Raw genomic sequence first — 22,151 nt, forward strand, 5'->3', positions numbered from 1 at the left:
GTTCGGCCCGTTTATTATGTGGTCCCGGCCGCCATAACTTCGACGTCGGCCTTAACGAAATTCGGGGCTTAAGAACGAAATCCAATTTGGCCGTCTGCGCGTGAAGCGGCCTCGCGGACCACTCCCGGCCTCCGGGACTAATGCGATTTACGATATCGCGTGTAATTTATGGTAAAATAGTCGATACCGTTCCGCGATTAAACAGAACAGTCTGCCGATACCTGGCAGTATGAATAAAGGGAGTCGGGACACCCGCGGCCCTTCGACTCGGTTGGTTTTTAATGAGCTCGTAAAGAATGATTACGTAAATAGGACGTAGAATGCTTGAAACGATTAATGTATGTCGAGGAATTTATCGTTGCGCGAATGTACACGGGAAATTTGCATTCGTGCACTCGGTGTTCCCGTTTCCCCGAAAAATCCTGCGCGCCGCCGGCTGGATGAAGAAATCACGCTCCCATCAGCTTTAAAGTTGCTCGATTATTCACGCCGTTTGATCCCGGAATTACGCGATTCACGGATAAATCCCCTCCGAATAGTTAACAAGATTTGCCGCTCGCCGCGCGGATAGACCTATGAATCTAGAACGGGAATTATCGCTTATTATCGACCGACGTATCCCGCTCGATGCAAACGTGATGATCGAAATACAGTCGATCAGCGGATTGCCCGTTTGTTTCTTCTTTGAATACATAACTTCTTGTCGAATCGCCCCGTTCGGATAATCCGGGTCAACGCGCGGCGTTTCACGAAAGTAGCATTCAATTCTTTATCCTTATGATCGTCCCCTGCAATTCGACGCGTCCGTTAGAATTAACACTTTACACTCGATAGTATTTCTCGTTGCGAACATCCATATAATTAAATCCATGATACTTTTTGCAATCAACACGAAAAATGTCTCGTATAAATTAAGGAACAGAAGTATTTATTGTAAGATTCACGCGTACTGCGCTACACAGGGTTTAATATTAAATTAAAAATTGTATAATTCTGTTGCTGATTCAAATGGCGACAGAGAGTCGTCTCTCGAGTGCGAAGAGTTAATAATTCAAGGTAAAAGTCCTTTGTTACCCCCGGAGCCGCTTGTAATTCTATTCGCGCTCCAGATCACCGACGCACGGTTGTTTGACCGCGGTTAGGTACCGGTTAAGTGTAGACTCATGCGTGAACATTGCGTTTTCCGGTCGTTGATCGGTCGATTTCGGTGTGTCGCTGCGATTCCGGGGCTTGCGTGGCAGATTGCGAAACACGGCTACGTCGAAGGCCGCGTTAGGGTCCAATGAAACGTACCTGATCCGTGAACGGGCAACTGCTAATTTCTGGGACGCGTGTTCGACATCCGTTACTGCCTAATCTCTATCACTCGTAAGAAGTCTACAGCTCTTGAATGAAATATTTCAAAGCTGCAGTTGGAAACATTACAGTGCGTTCGACTTGTGACTTGTTATACTACTAACAACTACGATTTTTCATTGTAGATAGAAAATGCTTGTTTGACCACATTCTACTTATACTACTGACATCAACTCAAATACCTGTCGGACCAATATCTGTTTCTTCCACTTTCTCCAATTAAAATTTCCAGATTAACTTAAAAACGTTCCTCGGTGCACATGGAACGAAGCGAAAGACTATTCTGTTATTTTAATACCTTACTTTAATTACTTTAATATCTTTAATATCTCACATACAGAGTTAACATACAATGAATGAATCATTTTTCTGAATTCTTACGAATTACCGATAGCGAAATTAGTTGAGCTTGGTTGTAAAGAAAATGATGAATTTCCAAATACGACATCGATTTCAGACGTCGCGTCAACGCTTCCGTCGCTTTCCGTAGAAAACGCGAATCGACTTGGCACTCGTGACCGCGGTTTCCATTGCCACTGGCGGTGGTATTATTGGCCGGCGCGGCAATTCGGCCGAGCAGTTGTTGCCCGCAGCGAAAAATCGACCGAACGGGGGCGAAGGTATCAGCGCCGTCCAAGGAAAGAGACAACGAGCGCCCGTAGGTGGAACAAAACCCGGGCAACGTCGAAAGGCGAAAAGCCGACGACCACAAAAGAGGCGGACGAGTGGTGAACGAAAGTGAAAACCGAGCTGGCTACCGAGTGCTCCTCCGCGCGCGAAACTGCACAGTTCTTGTCGCAGATTTAAAACCATATAATTCACGGAACTGGAACTTTCTAGCCGAATAGCAGGTTGGGTTCCTGGTGACCGCAACTCCTGTGTAACCTGGTTATACAAAAGGGATTTCCTGTTCTGACACGATAAAACTATTTTACTGCATTGTCGCATTTTCTAGAACTGCGACGTCGCATGATTTCGTATTTACGGCAGTAAAACAATGTTAGTCGGTGTCTAAATATAGAGGAATTGCAACGTGAACTTTCTACATGTTCGAGAAATAAGACTGGAACATTCAATAAGTGAAAACGTCAAACGGAAGGCAACCAAGATAGTAGCAACTTTCATTTAGGCACGTAAACCTGGTACATCTGTTTCACTTATTAACCCTTCGCACTTTCTAGGGTCCAACTACGGCACTCACAGTATTAAACATTTCACCGAATAAAATAAAAAAGGCACCCTAAGATTATTATACCAGTTACACATGCAACTAGATTTGTCATGGAATGTAAAACGTCTAAGAAATTATTATACTTTTGCTTCTGAGGTATTATAAAGATTATTTCGAGTTGCTGGTATATTACAACGTCCAGCGGAGTGTTAAGAGTTCGTCGAACATATCAGAAACACTGCGATGTTAATTAATCGACAATCCTCGGCTACCGCGAGTAAGAGATAAATCTCACGTACGAATATCTCGATCCCGAGTTCGGCAACGCTATAAATATTTATAAAGAGGAGCCGAAAGACTTCGTTCCGAGCGATTGACCGATATTTCCGCTCGAAGCGAAACGTTAGGACGTCGGACGAAGAGAGAAACGGGGAGGAAGACAGTCGGAAACGCGGGAAAATCGAGTGGGTACATACGTTAAGCTAGATTACGTGTCGGCCGGCCAGATTGCGGCCGTTGTGCCCGTTGGATTTATTAAGCAGCGCCGTATATATTCGGCCTGAAGAATCGCAATTTCCGATGGCGAAAGGGGACGAGGATCGCGGCCCAGACTCGCGCACAATCGCCGGACACTCTGCGGAGCGGCGCAAAAAACCGGCGGCCCGCATCGATCAAGCCCCGCTTCATCCTGTGATAAAGTACGCAAAAGGAACATTATTCTCCGCGATAGCTCCCGCGAACGAGGAATCGTGACGCGTCGGACTTGCAGCGCAAAAGCCGTCAGATGTAATTGCGATTCGATTAAAAGCGTAAATCACCCCGGCGCGTTGCTTCTTGTCGCCTATTTGGTCCGTCGATTACTGGTGCCTTCCGTACATGTTGGCTTTCCACGAAGAGCAAGGTTTGTGGAACACTCGCGTAAAATGTGCGGAATGGAATAGAAACGGATATTTGTTGGAGACTCTTAACGTACAGAATTCTTTGTAATCGTAATCTTTATTATACTATCAAGGGTTCAAGAGGGAAATTTCCTATTCGTCGTAAATAGAAGTTTGTTTTAGGGTGAAAATATTGAGAAGAGCAAAGTAGTCTTTCATTTCTGTCTAAAGGAGCTATTAACCAGTTAACTGTGGAATTTGGAAAAAACTCTCGTTCTGCGCGCAATAAAAAAATGGAGCGTATACTCGTCGAACGCAGGACGAACGCGCGTAGAGTATATTTTAAAGATCAAAGCGAAACAAAGAATTACATGTTTATGTGAAAAAATGAAGAATTCATCGCTGAATATAATCGTACTATGACGTATACTTGTTAAACACAGTTAACTGGTTAATAACAGAGTTACGCTTGCGAAACTAGTTCGTGGAATCATAAAACGAGATGTTAATCAGTGAAAAAGTAGATATATCAGACGTCAGATATATCCACAAATTCATTCCTTACATTACAATAAATAACACTACCCTTCATTAAACCAAGGTTCGTTCAAGTCAAGAGTTTAACCCGAAGATGCGTCGCTAGGCAAGCCGCGACGAACGCCGTACATCCGACAAGGACACCCCCACCCACTACAGTTTGTAAATTAATTCGAGGTACTCGTAAACGTCGTAACACCAGGCGTTATGAATTTATTAATACAATGAATCAAGGCCTAGTCGCGTCAGCGTGATTTCTTCGCGCGTGGATACGTCGCGGCATGAATCACCGTTACTCGGACATTTCCATAAACAGCGCTTCGAGTCCTAATAGATTCAGTAGCGACGTGAATCACGAACAAACGGCGTTGATGTAAATGAATTACCGTGGGTCTCGCCGGGAACACACCGCCCTCGGATTGGTACGAGTCCACGGTACCCGGGCATTTCCCCAGGCATTAAACTTCTCTAGCGCGATTGCGGTTCGAGCGTGATACTTACGCTATCGTCCAATCTTTCCAGGGCTACGGAGGAGCCGGATTTCAGCTCTACCCTCGGCCGCAAACGAATCAGCTCTAAGTAGCGCCGTCGTTCCGTGCGGGCCGGCTTAGGGAACGATCCCGGGGGAATTTCCTTTTCGGGCTCCCCGGGTCCGTCTGCGCGAAACAAGCGTGAATCGCGAAAATGGAAACGAGAAACGGCGCGGGAATCACGGGGCTTCGCTCGGAGCGTTTTCGTGGGGGGTTACCATTCATTAGGGGGCCATTTTTCCGTCGGCTCCCGAGGGAAAACAGGCTCGCGCGGGCGTGGGCGCGGAACCCGGTCCACGTAACGCAAACTTACGTCGTAATCTCGCCCGGTCTGAAGCTTCCGGACGCTAATCCCAGAACGACGTGGAAATATGAACTCGTAAAGCCATTGAGCAACCGGCCGGAAGCGGGGAACTGTGTAGGTGCGCGAACGAGCGGGCGAACCAGCCAGCCAGCCAGCCGGCTAGCCTGCAGGGACAAGGGGCTACTAATGCCCCCGCGGAGATTTATCGTCCTACACCGGTGGGATTGTTACGTAAGGTTAAGCTCAGGGTCGTGGCGTTAGGATTCGACCTCATCCGGCAATCCCAATGGCGCACCAGTCGCGTAAATCGGGACTGGATGGAACTGGGGGGCTGTGCGGTCTTCGAGCAGACCCGCCGTTTCGTGAACTTCTCGGTATTCCCGATCTTCCCACTTTCCCTCGGATGGAGGACTCCAGTTTCTTCCGGCGTCGCGTTGCTCGGGCTAAAGGGATCGCTGCGTTCGCGGCTCGATAAGACTCGATCTCGCTGTTGTAGCCGCGGATTTACATTAACACCGGAACTAGCAGTCGCATTGACTTTCCCTTATCTTGCTGTGAAATTGCAGTAGTGGATTCGTTGAGATTTCGACTGACTTATAGACTAGTCGGGAAATCGGTTTAATTATACTTTGTTTTACGAAAGAAGAGGTAAATTGGAAGTAGGCTGCTTCTGACCGTGTATTTCAGTGGGGAGCCAACTGTGACAACGCGTTAGGGTCGTCCTATGGTTTCTTTTGAACTTGCGATAACTTGAACATCAATTTTTTACTTACAGTTTAATAAGTATTTCCTTAATCTCGCAGAAAAATGTGTTAAGATTTTCAGCATGATTCAAGAAATATATATCACTCAGTTCATTCAAAATCAAAGTGAATATCATTCCTCTGTAATCAACTATTACACTTAAAAGGAAATAAAGGCGTAACGTATGCTTAGAATTTTTCTCTTTTTCTAATAAATTATTAACGACGAAGCAGCCGTATCGACCAGAGTTGAGAGATATATGATAGGCCAAGGGGTTAAGAAAATATACAGATCCGAGGCATCCCTTAAAGTGTCTTGATTGCAGACAACGTCTACCGAATACAAAGGTAAGCCCGATGTGGCGAGGACCGGGCCTAAACCCGATCGGTCGCGTCGAAAACGCTAAATGGTCTCGCAGTGAACCGTGCGGCTCCAGAACAGGCGATCGACGCCGGCCGATCAATCCTCTGAAGCGAATTATGTCGTGAACGTTACGCAAACGGGCGTACCGCCTCGGCACCGGCAAACGAGACCCGACTTATGCCTAACTAATCGTTGCTTTGGCGATTAAGGCAACATCCGGAGCACTCCTGACGATTCTGCAGGCCGGCCGATAAATCCCGGCGAGCTTCAGCCCGACGTACATACACGTTGCCGGCGTGCAACGGACCGCAGACTCGCTCTTCCGTAAAGTCTGCATCAAACGAGCAGTTCGAGACCTGCCCCCTGTCCCGCGGCCATCGACGAAACTCGGCCTGTGAACGCCACCTAATGTCGTTTACATATTCTGCTCGGCGGTCGCAGGTTTTTCGGCCGTGCGGGTCAACGGAGAGAAGGGCGACACCCGGGACACGATGAAAAAGCGAGGCAGATAATTACAGAGACTTCTATGCACGGACTATTAACCCTTTTCACTCGACTGTCGCCTCTAAGGGAACATCGCACGGCCGACAAAACTGAGGGGAAAGTTTAGTTTATCATAACGAATATACTGTAGATTTTCATACATTCGCGAGAAATTTGGAAGCTTATGATCGCAAGTGCGTACAAGAAAAAGTATATAAAACATAAATTATAGGAATATGTATACTATTTATTGAGAAGTTTGCTGTTTCATTGTAAATGGATTTTTTCAATTGTGTCCCGGGACATTTTGGTTTACATAAAAATTCGCGGAGTAACGAAGGATAAATAAAATTTGATTGCAGTTCTGATTAAAAAATACAATTACTTCCAACGGTGCAGCAATTAATTTTAAATGAACCATTTGCTCGCTGTTTCGTGAATAAATGCGTTCGAATTGCTAACGAGTGAACTAAAAAAATCTTCTGTTGCAAAGGGTCGAGTCCGACGGACGCTCGGATAATTTCGGCGCGAACGCATAGCGAAGTATGATCGTCGACGGTCCAGCGTATAGTCGGGCCGCGTGAAAACGGACTCATTAAAATATTATCGACGACCGGCGGCCCAGATTCAACGATGATTCGCCGCCGCGCGGAATGATATGCAAACTCCGGACGCCTGTTTATCACGAACCGGAATTTCACGCATGCGAGATAATGAGTGATAATTATTCAAAAGGTAAATAAAGAACACGCGGTGAAAAAAAAAAAAGAACCGACGACACGCCGCGAAATTATTTCTCGCATATTCCCGCTGAATCAGCGGGATTGCGCGAAACGAAGAATTATGTTCCGCACGATAATTTGCTTAAAATGAAAAACAGCGACGCCATCGCCGCCGTGGCACCGACGGGCCCACGCGTCAGAGAAATATTATTTTGTAACGCGGCCGAGTGAAATACTGCAAATAATAATTTAAAGTAACGCCGCGCAAAAGGGCGAAAACACAGACACCGCGCGCGGAACACGGCATTGTTAAGCATGATAAACTTCATTTACCGGACCGCACTTAATTTAGATACGTTTACGCATTGTCCGCGGAATTTAAGTGAAAATAAAGAAATAATTAAAATTAAAGCGTCGCTTCCAGGAAGGAGATGTTCGGGGGGATAATCATAGCTGTCCGCGAATGCCGCTGACATAACTTGTATCGTTACGTCCAAAAGTTACGATATGCACAACACCGTAATAAACACAACAATTTAATCATTCCCACGAATAAATAACAATAACGTATCCATTCCGCCATCTATTTCTATAAATCCGAGAGAGTTTCCCGCTGGCGCTAAAATTTTTCAGCTGTCGATTTTCCAACAATGGTCGTGTTTCAACGCGAAGCGTTTCGTGTTTCTGCTTCTCGTTCCGAAAATATGAATTTCCGGATGTGTCGTGGTCCACTGTCGCCGCGTATTTCACGTCACGAGCCTGGCTGCGGGAACCCGACGATTTAAATTCAAACTAGACCGCGCGGAGTTCGGCGCGCAGGCGCGTCTCGCCGTCCGGCCGATCCTCGTTTGCGGTAAGACTATTCGCCCCTCGTTTCACGGATCATTATATGTGTTTTCGAGTCCAGAAAACCGAAAACCAGCATCGCGCTACGTGCCACTCGTTCAGCTGAATTGCCTTTTCATCCGGCCGGCGAATGCGTGCTAATGAATCCTCGCCTACTGACCAACGGTTTTATGGTAATTCGCGCAAAAACTACTTTCGACGTCAGTATCCGAGCTACGAATTTCGGACCGACACGGTTCACCGAGCTATCAAACCCGCTAGAGTATTTCCTAAATGATCGCTCCGCGGTGTGTTCCCCGCGTGAGCGTTCAACGCAAGCCTATTTCGTAACAGTATCGATTGAGCTACAAAAATACTGTATGATGCAAGGAGAGGATTAATAATAACACCTACGTGTAGGCTTTGATCGCGTTTGTCGCATCCTGCGACCTCGCGCCGAGGCATATTTATTAATTTAATCGCGCCAGTATAAAGAGAGCCATAAGCTCTCGAACGACCCACGTCTGCCCACATGCCCAATGCGCACTAAAATAGGAAAAACCTTTTCAGCCTATATTATTAGTCACCTTAGCCAACGCGACGCTCGTGGACTACAAAGCTCAACTCGCTGCAATCGAATTTAATAAATAAACCGTGGACGCAATTTGCAAGCAATCGACGTTCGCATCATTCCCAGATGAACTACAAATACTACCGAATCGACGCCAATACCGTCACCCTTTTACAGACGCCAGTCGCAACAGACGATCAAATGGCAACTCCGGCAAAATTAGCTCCCGAGGCGGAGCGCCGTTCCCCGGTAACGTCGTACATCGAACGTGCAGCGAGCCTGAGTGTCTAATTCAACTATTCCCCTTTAATGTTTCGCTTTGTCGTTCCAGGCCGCAGTGTCGCGTAGCTATCTCCATCATCCCGCAGCGCGAGCGCGCGGAAGGGCTCTTTGTCTCGGTCCGCGGGCTAGAATCGAGTCGACAGCCAATGAAAACGATCGCTGTGACGCCTCGCGTCGACTGGCGTCTCGCGGCTTCACAGATGGCGGCTCGCCCCAGCTCGCTACATTGTAACGTTCCATCCGAAGACGTTCGAATGCCGTATTTGCTCGGGAACGCCCGCCCAGCATGCACGAATAAGATTAGCTGCCAGCGAGCTCGGTCTATCGCGACGCGTCTCGCGGGTGGGCGCCGATAAGGGAATTATTCTGCTGATATTACCGACACGGGCTGGCGCGGCGCGGGCTGCCGATACCGGAGCGGCTTCCGGTTCGGCTGTTCGAGCGCGAACATAAAATGTTTTCGCCGTCGACTGTTAGCGGTGCCCGGTCCGAAGTGCCCCCGGAAATCCACGCTGGCCGTAAGTCGGCGCGCCCGTCACGATCCTCCCGAGTTCCTCCCGACAGCTGCAAAAATTACAAGGCACGACGCCGTTTTATCGGCGAGCGTTTCACGGCGCCTCGCCCGGTTTATTGCGACCCGGCACGTGATGCGTTTCGAAACGAAGCTCGTTCCGATCGCCGCCGTCCCCACCCGACCCACTTCCTCCTCGTCGTCTTGCGAATCTCTCCCGCGCAACCCTTTCGCAGCTACCCCCCGGCTCCCCGTCCCCGCGGATACCGAGGAACAACACGTGCGCGGTGTTTAATGCCCGCCGCCTGCGCGCCGACGCTTCCACCGTTTATTCGCCAATGGGATTAGCGCTAATTGAATACGGATCGGAGGATGCTGTGTGTACAACCCGTTCGCCCGGTTGCTTAACGCGCTGCACGTACCACGGGACCGGCTCGCCCGGGAGACGCGCTCCGCGCACGGAGATTAACGCCGTCTCGTCGCCTCGCGGCTGACGCGCGAATACTTTTGCATAATCTCCGGCCCGCTACCTATTTCTGCCCTTAGACGGTCGAATATGTATAAGGGCGTGACAGGGAAAATGAATTTGCTGTCTCGGTGTCTCGACTAGCGGGCGGAATGGCGGCCGGGAGACGAATGTTCGGCTCGTCGAGGTGCTTCGCTCGTAACGCTCCGCGGCTGGAAGTCATTGTTCAACCGTTGCACCGGGGATTCATATTAAATTGCTGGAACTTGGGGAGCGGTTGTTCTGGCATTAGAGAAAAAAATTAGTAGTAACAGGATTATCGAGTTAAACCACCGAGGCATTAGATTTCATTGTCGTCGCGACAAAAGTGTTAATTCAATCGCACCAATTGGAACTCTGAAGACATTACAGAACAGCAATAGAGAAATCCTCGATCAATCCTTTTCGCGTTACAACTTATCCTTTTCTCTAATAAAAGTTCGTTCCTATTTCGCAGGGGAATATCAAGTTCCCCGAAATGACGAGATGACTCGCGGGTTATCGCGCGATTCGATACACGTCCCTCGGAGCCCGCCGGCCCCGCGGCCTCGCTCCCCGCGGACGCCGATTTGCATCTTAAGAACCGGGATTCGAGGTCTGCTCCCGCGGGAGTGTAATTCGTCTTCCTTTTGCCTGGGAAATTTGTTCGCGGCGACGTTACCGCGAACTTCGGGCCGAGTTCACAAAGACCCGGCCGCGCTACAATCACCGCTTAGGGGGATGGAGGAAGCGGCGGCCGTTCTCCCTCGTCTCGGGACGAGGATGGACGTATTGTACTAAAATGCATCGCCGCCGGAGACTGCACCGAATGGAGGTGGGCGGTGCGGTGTACGTGCTCGCGGGGTCGCAGGTCAGTTCCGCATGGCGGATAGTCGCGGGATTTATTGCTTTTGTCGCCGGAAATCCCCGGTACACGAGCCCACGACAAAGGACGGAAAAATTGCGCGATGACGCGGCGACGCGCCGTTTCAAAGAAAATCCCGCGGCGTCCGCCGAGCTTTCTTTGTGCCGGCCACAGCCATTGTACCGGGAACTTCTTTGCAGGTTGATCTATTAGGTTGCTCAGAATTAGTCTCCGAATGGAGTCTCCAATAGATTCTTTCCTCGCCGTTACATCGGTATGGGCAGCAGGAAAATATCTGATTACTTATGACGCTTATAACTCAGAGGAAAAAGGAAAGTAAAAGGGAACTATGGAGTAAGAATTATGTTCTTTGCTTTCTTAACTTCATACTCCATCGTGGTTTTACCATCGTGTGCACAAGAGCTCCGCCGTCCTATTTGCATTTCCTATAAAAACGTGTGTACAAAGCTGCACGAATCTCAGTCAAACAATTCCTACCTTCTGCAGCTCTCCGACTATTCTCGCGTCTATCTACCACAAATCTTTACAGACGATTCTACAGATAATTCCCAAGAATCCGCAGCGATCCCACCGCAATGCCAACTCCCGTCGAACGTTTCGTATCCCAAGGTAGCCCGCGCCCTATAAATTTCAATGACCCGCGAACGGGCGAGTCATCAGGCAGCGCCGGCGTCGCGCAAGATAGCATCGGCGACATTTCCGGGATGTCTCCGAAAATCGGCCGGGTATCCTGAGACCGATGCTAATGCTCTGATACACCATCTGCATCAGGGAGACGTCGGCCAGATATGCCAGATATCTCCTGGACATTACTGCATACATGTAGCAGACGTCTCGCAGCCGGGGCGCGGGGGCGGAGGAACGCCGGCGAAGTTGCCGGCAGAGCTGCAACACATCGCGGTGGGGGGTGTGGGACGGCTCGCAGACGTGTTATTGCACGGCGAAGAACTCATCAACGTGTCCCGGCGGCTCGTGTTCGTGTTCGTTCGCGTGTGGGGGTCGCACAGCCATCGGCTGGCTCGTCGGGAACGCTCGCGGACGTTGCACCGGACCTGTGTGCACGTGCATATGCAGTCGGCTGTGCTTGCGGCCCCTGTATTCATAACCGTGTGCAACACCGGTGTCTCGTCATCCACGCCGGGGAGTCATCGTTCCCAGCCACTTAAGGCAATTTACTTCTCGGATCACTTGCCAAAAGCGAAAGGAGCCGGACGATCGATGCGCTGCCTGAGAGGCCGGTGCCGTTCCTACTGCACGTCAAAGATATTCGGAATCGCATCCGGTGATCTCTCGCATCCCCGTCGCTCGCTCTACGAGAGTCTATACCTGGACCACCGGTCGCTTACGATAACCTTTTAGTTTTCTTCCTTGACGTTTGACTCAATCCCGTGTTGCCCTCTGCCCGGAGCAAAGAAACTCTGGTCGATGAAACGGATGGCTAATTAAATTTCTTCCTTCGCGGGTGTCAGCTTCGTCGGATGGCTCGGGGTTCTGTTGCTCTTTCAGAGCCGTTTTTCTAGGGAAATTAAAGAGAGTTTTTGCGGGCAGATTGGATGCGCTGTCAGGAGTGTATGACATGGCTGCGGGTATTAATAATTATATCCTGGATTAACGGTAAAGGAAGCGAACGTGTCTTTTGAATAGGGATAACGCGTTTTAATTGGGTTTCTCAATAGATTAAACGTTTTATTCAATGGCAGTGCCACGTATATAGCAGAGCTTTGCAGTTGACGGAACTAATTATCGAATGATGTGGAAAGCTATATTATATTGACATGCCCTAGGATATCCTGATTAAAGTTTCTTTGCTTTCTACCGTGTTGTTTGAGAAGATAGCAAGTGTGTTAAGGGCTGTAAGACAATTTTCCAAAATTGAGTAACACCACGAGAGCAATTAGTCGAATCACTGGTATACTGTGACTATTCAACTATTGGTATTAAGAAGTGAAAACGGGAAGTCATGGCCAGACGCGTCTTCATTATCGAGTATACCCAATGAATATTCAAAAGGAACTTCCGAAAACATTTACCGTCTTCGTTTCACCTCATCTCACTATTGCTCCCTTCCTGTGACTTAATGACTCGATTAATCGGCAAGAACCATGATAAATGCGTCAATCATCCGTCTGACCACGGGGTACCAGACATATTCGAAGGATCAAGACCCAACGGAGAACCTGGTGACCAGCGTGTCTCGATCATCAGGGAGTTTCCATCAAGCAGAGAAATCCAGTTAAGCCCGATCGTCTTTCGTGGCGTTTTTTGCCGGAATACCGGATGCTGGTGGCCATCGAGACGGCACGACCCTATTGATCTTCTGCTAAGATCCTAACACTCCGGGATACTAAGGGGAGCCACGTGGACTCGATTTCGAGCAGAAGCCAATCGTCGTCGCGGAGGTAGAAGGAATCGAGTTACGCCACCGACAATGATTGCCTTTGGTGGCGGAGGCGGAGGAGGGCAGTGGGAAAGGGGGGAGACGGCGAGGCTGGAGATTGGTCGATATCGAGCTACGCGGAAAACCGGCGACCCTTGTGCTACGTCGCGAACAGACCGGTACAATAAACCAGAATCCGAACGCGAAATATCGATACCGCTCGTTGTCGAGTCGGTCCCGACAGCTGCCGTCTTGTTACAGGCCAGTATCTTCGGACCAGTGCGATTGTTGGTTGAAAATATACAACGAAAACGTCCAGCGATCCCCTGAAGCCTCGTACGAACTGAGACAAACTGGTTTCGTTGGCCTCCTTTTCACCTGTTACCCAGAATCCTCTTTCGATCTTTGAAATTCTCAAGCAAAGAATATTATTCGATAATAGAAAATTGTATTAGGAAGATTCTTACGTTTACTGCTTGTCTTTTCTCGTAATTTCTAGTTAAGCCGGGGTTTCTATTCTATATTCCTTCGATTTCTCTTTCAAAATACAGTGCAGATAAAATAGACAAATAGCAATACCGATTTTGTCGATTGTTTAAAAACTCTACTCAAACTCATATGATTTATAGGTTGCCGTTTCTCGAGAAGATAAGAATTGCGTCGCACTCGAAAAGAAGTCTGACTTGTATCTGACGATCGAATCGATTGAACGCTGGTCAAAAGGCGAGCACGGTATCGCCAAAACGTAGCAACAACTTCGATCAGCGTGGAATCGCCAGGTTTTCGGCGATTGGTCGCCTAAATGGGTATCCTGAAAGTTCGACCGTAAAACGAAACATTTTTCACTTGCGGGTGGGGGGAGAGGGAGAGACAGCGAGGAGAGGCGGTGTACCACGTCATTTCGTGCATTTCGCGTTTGGCCGAGTTCCATGTTCCCCGGGAACGTTCCCGGGAACCGGTTGAAAATATTGCGTGCTGCCCGCGATCGAAATTAAGTCGGTGCACTCCGAGCATCGATCCCCGTTGATTCTGCCCTATCGACACGGCGACCGTCCCCGGTTGCGGTTTCGAGTGCCGAGGTTGATACGTCGAAGTTCGCGACACGGGCAACTGACCTTTTCCCCGTTCGCAAAAACAACTTTCGTCGAGCAGTTCGCTCTACGATGGACCCCGACGAACCTCCTCGCGCACTTTTCGAAGCCCGCGCCGTCAAACAACCGGCCGCCAACTTTTTCTATAAATCAACGCTAATTCCCCCTCCGCGACCAATCCGCGGCCGGAAAGACGATTTAACTTGCAGCGTAAGCCGAGATGCTCGACAAAGAGGCGTCCGAAAATTTTCCATCGGATCTCGTCGAGCGAAACTCTTTTCCTTTGTTACTTTTCCCTTGTTCTTCATTTCTGTCCTCCGTTCCTGTCGTCTCCGGCACGGGCAAGAATTTCTCGCGGTCCGTATTTACCTTCTCTTCGGCGCGGCGTGTCGGTCCCCGATATAATTCAAGCTCCAGCCATTTTCACCCGGCGCGGAGTTTCTCATTAAATGAAAGAAATACAGCTAACCCGGCCGCGACGATCAGAATTCTTTGAAATCACGAAAAATTTACCGGAGTCTCGTCGCGGACGTAATTTCTTATCTGACTCGGGAACACGAAGGTTCGGGCTGCCACGAGAAATAAGAACTATTCGGCGCGGACGGAAGTTTGTACAAGTTCGTTGAACAACCAACGAGCTTATAAATTGACGTTTTAATTCGCGCGCCAGTGGAGATAAGAAATTATGATGCAGTTATCGTTTATGACGATACCAAGGGAATTTCGTATCTCTTTGCGGTTGTTGGAATCATCTGGATGGAGGTGATTGCATCTCGAATTTTTTCCTTCGTCCGGAGTTTAACGGACCCGGATCGACTCGATCTGACGAACTAGATCGGACAACCGTTGAAAACGTCCGCGGCCATTGTTTACAAACGATACCGTTTAATCGACGTGAACGTTTCCGAAAGCCAATGGGCCGATAATAGCCGGCGATCGAACGAAACTTCTTCTATCCGCGCTGTATAGGGAGAACGGCTGATTTATCTTCGGCGACACACGGCGGAGCATGGATTACGTGCTCTGAATGGGTACGCCGCTCTCTCCACGGGAAAAGTGCCGCAATATTCCGCGGGTATACGTTAAACCTTCGAAAACAGCCGGCGAGGAGGGGAGATTTCAATGTCTGAGAAAACGCCGGGGCGGAGACGTTTTTCTCTGCTCTCGAACGCGATGTAATTTAAACGGCGGCTAGGTTTAGAGGGTTCCGCTTATCCGGTGACTGACGACACGTGGATAATAAATCGTCCTCGGCGTGGATTAATCGGGAATTTTACGGTGCTATCGGTTCGCTTCATTAATCTTGCGGCATCCGGCTAATGCAGAGGCTTTTTAAGGGGCGGGTAAATATTTTTCGTGCCTGCGCATGGATCGCTCTAATTTCTTGCCTGCGAGTGGAAAATCTTATACTTATCTCCTCGGAAAAGGAAGAATTAATGAAACAGTGAATAAAAGTGACGAAAAAAGAGTCTAAGCTCCTGGAGCACTTGGTGCTGATAGTGCACTTACACTTTAACAGAAATCTTTTCTAAGCGAAAGATCCCTTCGATTTATCTTACCGGAGAATCTCGTCCGCCGACCGAGCGCAAAATATTATTCCATAACCGGTGAACGTGCAATATTGATAGTCCGCGTCGCAACAGCGCCGCGAAGGATCCGAAGATACCCGATACCGGCGTGCGCATGAATGATACAGTATAACTGAATTCCTGCGACCGATCGATCTCTAATTCCCGACACTCGGGATTCGCGGAGAATCCGGGGCCGCTGGCCCCCGACTTCCTCGTCTTCGCCAACTTCGGCGTAACTGTCCCGGCGAGTTCGCCGGCGCGATCAACTCGAAGAATTAGTTTACGTACTCCGGATTGCGTTTCGCAAATCGAATTCTGAAAACCCGGCGCGGACGGTCGGGCTGACGGAGACAGCGGACGCAGTCGTGGACTGCGAGTCCCCGGTTCGCGCGGGAAACTGAATAGGGAGCGGGGATTACTCGGCGGCTGAAAAGCCGCAAGTTTTGATGAAATGCATTCCGGCCGCCGAGCCGCTGACCCGGGAGGGAGCCGGGCGGCGCAGGGCAGACAGGCGGCGGGGGAAAAGAGCCGTGCATTCTGGGATCGCGGACACGTGTCTCGAGAGCTCGAGGATAGGACGGGAAGCCGGGGATTCTTGAGTCTCCCTTTGAACACTCTGTTCCCCTTTCTTTGATGGGAGACTCTTAGGCGTCGTCTCCGGGACAGGATTAGTTCCCGAGAGGTGATCCGACCTTTCGATCTCCGGTCGCGTTGTTTGACTCGTTACGTATCAATGTTCATTTGGGTTCTGCGGTTACTTCGTGATTAACCCTTTGCACTCGGAAATTTCTCAGTAGAAGTATTTAACATCTTTTAACAGGGCGAAGACGATAATTCTTTGAAACGAAGGGAAATCAAAGGTGCACTAAGGAACAAAACTATTTTATTCCAATATTTCACGTATCGAGGCATTATACGAAAGTGAATAGTAAATATTAAATTTTGTAGATTTACTGCGTCAGGTCAAGTGATGACTGAGGGTCACCTTCAGAGTGCAAAGGGTCAATCTTCTGATAACAGAAATTTGTGATCTTTGGGTATTATTAAGGAGCTAATTTTCAATTCATTTGATTTGAATATTGATATTATATAGAAGGTGATTGCATTAGAGTTATATAGAAGTTAATAGCGGTGCTATGTCTTGATAATAATAAAAGAGCTTAGATTCGCTCTACAACGAAATGTTAGAAATTCTTATCGCTTTCCTCTAGAACAGTCCAAAAATGTAATATACTTCTATCGGCCTAGATTCCCTATATTGCACCATTTCCAGTTTATCGAAGAAGGATACATGTTCACACCGTCCCAGCAGTTTCGTTTGCCCTACTATCCTATGCTAACTCAGGACTTACCCTTTTCGCTTAACCAGAGTTCGGCAAGGATATTGCGTCTCTATCAATATCTAGTTCGGCTAGCTCGACTAGTCAACCCCCGTAGCACTCCAACGGGAATATTCCCAAGGATAACGTACGAATGTTTGTCTTGCGTTCCGGCCAACTTGATGTCTCTGGTGGTTCTCTAGGCGGAAGTACATTCGGCCGGGAGACGACGGCATAAGCTTCTTCCAGGCCGATAGTTGCCGATATAGCCTGGATCCTTCACACACGCTCTCTCTCTCTTCTCCCCCTTTATCATTGAACGTCTGAGTTTACAAATTTTCGAAAGATTGAAAACGTGAACCGAACGTCTATTAACCTTTTGCACTCGGAAGCTTTACACTAGAAAACATACGTAAATTAAGAAACAAAGCTATTTTATTGAAATATTTCGCATGTTAATATGATATATAACACTTTGTAATTTTGTTATATCGAATCAAATGGTGAAAGTCAGCTCTCGAGTGCAAAGGGTTAATGTTAGATAAATCAGTACCCAATTATAGGGTACTTTATTATCATAGAATTATCAATTATCACATATTATGCAGCTCGTAATGTAATGTACCGAGAATGTTATGCAAGCCAGTTGAATATGGAAGAAATTCTAGGCATCATAGTTCGCACGCATTTCCCGGGACAAAAAGAAATGGACCAAACGGCAAGTTCGGGACAGATGATCCACGCTTACTCCGGGATACTTGAACGCTGGATAGTTCCGCGAATTTCCGCACAGAACTGTGCCACCGGCAGAATACATCGGCACAGCTTTCCCTGATAATAATTCCAGATATTCCGGAATGTCGATACGAATTCGAGAAAAGTCCAGCGAAAGCTTCGCTCGCGATCAGTTCGCCGGCCAGCCGTTCGAGCAGACCGAACGGTTAACTCGATCCCAAGACGACCGGGCCAGCTCGAATTCGTATCAATTTCTGTCTCAGAGGGAGAGCGTCCCGCAACAAATTTCAAAAGGATAGGGACCTCGACGTCAGGAGAGACAAAAGCTCGAGCGGTGCATTGTATTGTCGAGAAGACACTCGAGGTAAAAAAGGAAGACGACCACGACGAAGAAGAAGAAGAAGAAGAAGAAGAAGAGAAAGAAGAAGAAGAAGCAGTGCAGAAATAGAGAAAGCTAAAAGTGGAAAAGTAATCCAGGATTCCGAAATTGCGGAAAGATTTCTCACTTGAATGGCTCATAATTTGCAAGAGCGCGCCAACTTTTCCATTAATCGCGTTCCCAGCCCGCCATTTTGAAACTTGCTGTCGCGGCGCAGGGGAGGCACACGGTTGCCGTGAAAATCAGCCGAATGAAATTCGAGAACGTAAAGTGCAGAAACCGCTCGAAACGGTAACAAAAATCTCCAGGGGACAGAGCGGGAGAGCCTTCGGGGAAATTTGACGTGGAGCGTTGCGAACAAATGGACGTTGCCAGAAACAACGGTTTTTCCGATCTGGACAGTATAAACAGTGTCGATAACGCTCGGTCCTAGAGCGATCGTTTTGATCTGCGCGGATGATTATAAATATTCGTTTCTTTTTGCATGTTGTTTGTCCATTGAATCAGTGCGAATGAAAAACAATGTAAGCCAATATTTTTTGTTTCGAACGAAGACAGGAATGAAACCATGTTATTTGTTCGTAACATGACAGGCTTGGCATTTGGGACGTTGAATGGTCTGTCGCACGCTTTGTTAATTGCATGTATACGTGCAGATATCCAAAAATCTAGCTTTTAACCGTCCAAGTTTGTAACAGACCTATGCGATTGCAGTCGTTTCAATTTTCAGCTACCAAGGTTCTAAAATTGCAACACGTAAGCAATTCATCTATTAACCCCTTTCAGTGCTATCTTGTGCTACTAAGCTGACATAACTTTCCACTATCAATAACATAGAAAAAACGTAAAGGAATATTCCACTTCACTGTAAATGCAAATTCAGTTTAAAGATAATGAATTGGCAGCAGCAAGGCAGATTTAGCACTGAGCAATATTGATTACAGAATTAATCTAGAAAACTTCATCGCTCGTCCTTGCGCTGCAGGGGGTTAGGTAACGACTAAAAACTGCCCTTACGCAGTTTCCGATCGTGGTAATCCAATTGTTCCCGGAGCTGAATGCTCTCGCGTATAATTAAGACGTTAGAACGTTCTAATGGCTGCGTAAATCGAGGCGCCGCGGCGGGCAACTTGTAATGCACTTTCAAGTTCGCGCGCCGTCGCGTACACGTAAATTTCGTAGTCGGTTTATGCAAATTATTGATGGAATCCCCGGCTAATACATTGTCGCGTGCACCGGAGGTCCCCCCCCCGGCCCTCCTCCCGCCGTAAAGTCTCGATATACAACAGTCTATGCATTCAGCCCTGCCGAATTTATGAAAGCTCGCGGCCCTATCCGGCATTAGAATGCCGCACAAACGCGTGCGCGATAAATACGTGCCGCGCGGCGTAGAATCGCTTGACACGCGAGATTTATACGCGAGACGTGCGGCGTTGATCGAAAAGCAAATTCTTAGCGGGAGTTATGCGAACGGTTCCCTCGCGCATTTTTCATTGCACCGCCGGACGATTGAATAGCTCCTGGCCCGCGATCGATAGGTCACGGTAATATTGTGCAATCTTGTTGCTCTCGTTCGATCTTTAAATTATTTGTCGGAGCGAGGAAGTGGGTTGCTAATTTTCCGCGCGGTACGGCGTGCAAAGAGAAACAGAGCTCGGCGAGAAAATGAACAGGAAGAGAATGGAGTTCGATTCAAAAGAGGGCAACGATGTTTTCGTTACACTGTTCCGGAATAAAGACTTCGCGAAGTCTAGATTCTACAGATCTTTTCCAACGATTTTTAATCTATTCATAGACCTGGTTGCATTGTTTCGTCCGAACAGCCTGTACAATTGCAACCGTGATATGGAATTTAATATTTACAGAATGCTAAGAGCTTCATTGTTAGTGCTTCGTTACGCGAATGAACGTAGAAGCGATTATATACAGCACATTAGACTGGAATGTCGTCGCTACACGCGTATACGCGTATCGTAGCGAAACGAAGAACAAACCGAGAGAAACGCAGGAATAAAGTACATCGAAAAGTATCTCCGTCAAGGATCAGTCAGGACCGACGTTCGGTGGACGTTAACGAGCCAGAGGAGACGGACCGCAACGATGGGGATCGCACGCAGTAGCCGCAATTTACATTTCTGAGCGACATTGAAATCAGTTTCACGCAGACGCGGCGAAACATCAACGGGAAACGGGTCTCGCAGGCCGAATCCATCACTGTCAGCGTACCGGTCGCATTAAAGCGCGGCGCCGATCAATTCGAAAAATTTTCCTGCTCCCGCATAAATCATGGTTCGAGTCGTCGACCAACTTCGTCGGTAGTCATCGCTAATTAACCGCACGAAAAAAATGCGGGGGGACGCTGGAACAAGGAAAGCTACTCCGGGTACCGTCTACTCACCGTGACCGAGGCGGCGAGTGGTCCGTCGGTGCACTGTACTCCACACATACACACACAATCACAAGGCGAACCGGTGCGACACGCACCACGCGACCGGCAGGTGAGATCCGCACTGCGAGCAGCGAACGGAACTCGAGACCGGTACCGATCCCCGAATCCTCGCCGCCTTGCCCGTGCTCGTTTCTGGTCCAGGTTTCGCGAGCGCTTCGTTCAGGGGACGCACGAGGTGGAACCGCAGATGGGACGATTCCTCGCGAACGGAATCGCACGAAAATCGCGGCCACTCTACGACACTGTTGACAACACAATCACCGAGTCCGGGGGAACGCGTGTGTCACGTTGCGCTGGCCAAGGTGTTCACTGTCCGACCAGTGATCCTTCCTGCTCCCGTTCGATCTAGCTGCTCGCTGCCGGAGCAACGTTTCCTCCAGCGAGCGGCCAGTCAAACGTCATTCTCTCTCGTCGTCGGAGACTCGCGGATCCGGCGTCGCACGCTGCCGCCGTTGGAAATTTCCGGCGAACCACCCTTCTCCGTCCAAGGCCAGCCGCGGTCCGGACGCTGCGCGCACGACGAACACCCGCAGCGTACGCGAGGATAACACCCGTGACACTGACACACTCGCGAGCGGACGCGGACACCCTGGCGAGCCTCGGCTTTTACGCCGGCGAACAACACGTAACGTCGCCTCGAAGCTCGCGAGACGGACTACAGCAGGGGAATGAGAGGGTCCGCGAGCTCTCGCGCACACCGACGCCAGAGACACCACTCTACCCCTAGCGAGTTGAAGCGCGCCACGGTCGATTCTGCGGCTTACGCCAGACGCTACCGACCGGACCGACCTTCCGTCTAGCGGTACTTTCGATCTTCCCGGCCTCGGTTCCCCGCGTTCACGCTGGAAACTCCTGTTTTCCGGCGCTTCGGGTAACCCATTTTTCGACGATTTGTAAGAGGGCGATAAGGGACGACGGGATCTCGGAAGAATTCGGGTTACTTTGTACTCGAGTGATATAGTTCAATTGATCTCGGACTTGTGTAGCTTTATCCTTCCAAGAGGAAAAATAGATTGATTCCAATAATATGAAATCTTTAATAGGAAGACGAAAAGATTACACTTTTTGTTATATTTCTCAGCATTGTTTTCGATGTAGTTTTGCTTACTCGCTGCGTCCATTGTCTGCTCGCTGCATCGTATAAAATATATTGTAACGGATAAATAAATGAAGAAATAAGTGAACTGCGCAAAGGAAGTTAGTCGTTGCCAGTTACTAATGGAAGAAGTTATTGTCATTTTACAGTGCGTGCACCGGGGGAAGGAGTAGCAAGGGATGAATTATAAGTAGTTTCAGAAGCACGAGCCATGTCGGCGGAAATGAGTTAAGTACGAACGTTGGAATGTGTCTGGTGAATATATAAACGTTCGTGTCGTTAATATTAGCAGAAATGGAGACGAAGAATTTCAAGATGAACGTCGACTCGGAATTGATAAAAAGGAATCACCGAGCCCCAGGAAAACAGACAAATGTTCTGAAATTGACTGCCACGAATTAACTTTAATCAAGAGCTAAACTTCCGTCGCGCTTCCGAAATATAGAAATAAATCATCTCGGCATCTTACAGCAGAGTCTCCCGAGGT

At 48.6% G+C, this 22,151-nt stretch overlaps 1 protein-coding gene across 3 annotated transcripts in view; it reads right to left on the minus strand.

Moving 5' to 3' along the window:
• Positions 1-21,219, minus strand: part of NLG-4 (neuroligin 4) — a 446,966-nt gene extending 425,747 nt beyond the window's left edge. For 2 of the 3 annotated variants that reach the window (XM_031982034.2, XM_031982031.2), the window contains exon 1: positions 20,518-21,219. The gene's annotated coding sequence lies outside the window, so the exon portion shown is untranslated. Of the gene's footprint in view, positions 1-15,674; positions 15,779-20,517 lie in introns of those variants that run through there. The other variant, XM_031982032.2, reaches the window with a different exon arrangement.
• Between the last annotated feature and the right edge of the window lie 932 nt (positions 21,220-22,151).

This window comes from Nomia melanderi, chromosome 3 (genome assembly GCF_051020985.1).
Source record: "Nomia melanderi isolate GNS246 chromosome 3, iyNomMela1, whole genome shotgun sequence".
Taxonomy (NCBI): Eukaryota; Metazoa; Arthropoda; class Insecta; order Hymenoptera; family Halictidae; genus Nomia; species Nomia melanderi.